General features: G+C 44.1%; 1 protein-coding gene across 1 annotated transcript in view; it reads left to right on the top strand.

Moving 5' to 3' along the window:
• The window catches only part of ST6GALNAC3 (ST6 (alpha-N-acetyl-neuraminyl-2,3-beta-galactosyl-1,3)-N-acetylgalactosaminide alpha-2,6-sialyltransferase 3), a 124,109-nt gene that overhangs the window by 90,997 nt on the left and 31,599 nt on the right, over positions 1–1,513 (top strand). The gene's annotated exons all lie outside the window — the stretch shown is intronic.

Here is a 1,513-nt window from a genome sequence, read left to right as displayed (position 1 = left end):
GTTGACCAACACCCCCAGGTCCTTTTCCGACAGGCAGCTTTCCAGCCACCCTTCCCCAAGCCTGTAGCATTGCATGGGGTTGTTGTGACCCAAGTGCAGGACCCGGCACTTGGCCTTGTTGAACCTCATACAGTTGGCCTCGGCCCATCAATCCAGCCTGTCCAAGTCCCTCTGCAGAGCCTTCCTACCCTCGAGCAGATCAACACTGCCGCCCAACTTGGTGTTGTCTGCAAACTTACTGAGGGTGCACTCGATCCCCTCGTCCAGATCATTGATAAAGATATCAAACGGAACTGGCCCCAATACTGAGCCCTGGGGAACACCACCTGTGACCGGCCGCCAACTGGATCTAACTCCATTCACCACAACTCTCTGGGCCCGGCCGTCCAGCCAGTTTTTTACCCGGCAAAGAGTATGCCCGTCCAAGCCATGAACAGTCAGTTTCTCCAGGAGAATGCTGTGGGAGATGGTGTCAAAGGCTTTACTAAAGTCTAGGTAGACAACATCCACAGCCTTTCCCTCATCCACTAAGTAGGTCACCTTGTCATAATAGCATGCATGGGAATACTCCAATCTTCATTTGGTTGTAGCCTGAATGACACATACTTCCTGCCATGCCAAATTGGGGATATGCAGTTCACAGGTGTGGATGGATTTCACAATATCCCTTACAGCCTGGAATACAGCCTCTTTGCTCCAAACGCACTATTACCCATTATTTGTTTAGTTATCAGTAACTCTAGTGAAGAATTAAATGAATTATGTTCTTTAAAATTTATGTATCTATAAATTGAGGTTATCAATCTCTATGTAGTCAGGAATTACAGTCTTTAGCAAAAGATTATGTATAAGTTTTGAGTATTTATGCTAAGGTTTGAATTTCTAAAACAGCTGCAGGGAGGTTTAGATCTAATTGTAACCACATAAAGAAGGTAGGTATGAAAAGGAGGTTCATGTCGAATCATAATTCCCTTCAGTGAAAGCAAGTGCCAGAATCGTAATCTTGCTGAATCCCACACAGGGCAGTGGAGCTTGCTTGCCAGACGATAAGGAGCTGAACTGAAACACAGGTAGCAAAACACATGGGTTTTGTGTATTACAGTAAATCTGTGTCTAAACTTAGCAAATATTTTGTTACTTTTTGAGCCTCTTTCTTCTATATGTTTACACAAAGTCCCCTCTTTCCTATAAGCTCTTCCTCCCCACAGCAGAACTGGCATAACCTCTGTAACAGCCTTACATGTTTAACATATTCCAGTAGTTCACCTTCCAGATGAAGGCAAATATATTTGCTGGCCTCTATTCCCACAACTGCCGAAACCAGGACATACAATATCCCTGGATCAGTAGGCAAGAAGCAACAGAGATCTTACACCAGTCAGCTTCTCTAATGCAGAAAAGAAACATGGTGATGCTCTTAATCAGTTCTATGCCTAGCAAACTCAAATGACAGCCCCTCAATAATTGCTAGTTTTTATTCTTTATCTGAGCAGCATGTCTTGTTTATTTCACA

This window comes from Pygoscelis adeliae, unplaced genomic scaffold (assembly GCF_000699105.1).
Source record: "Pygoscelis adeliae isolate BGI_AS28 unplaced genomic scaffold, ASM69910v1 Scaffold10, whole genome shotgun sequence".
NCBI lineage: Eukaryota > Metazoa > Chordata > Aves > Sphenisciformes > Spheniscidae > Pygoscelis > Pygoscelis adeliae.
This window is presented reverse-complemented; position numbering and strand designations above follow the sequence as displayed.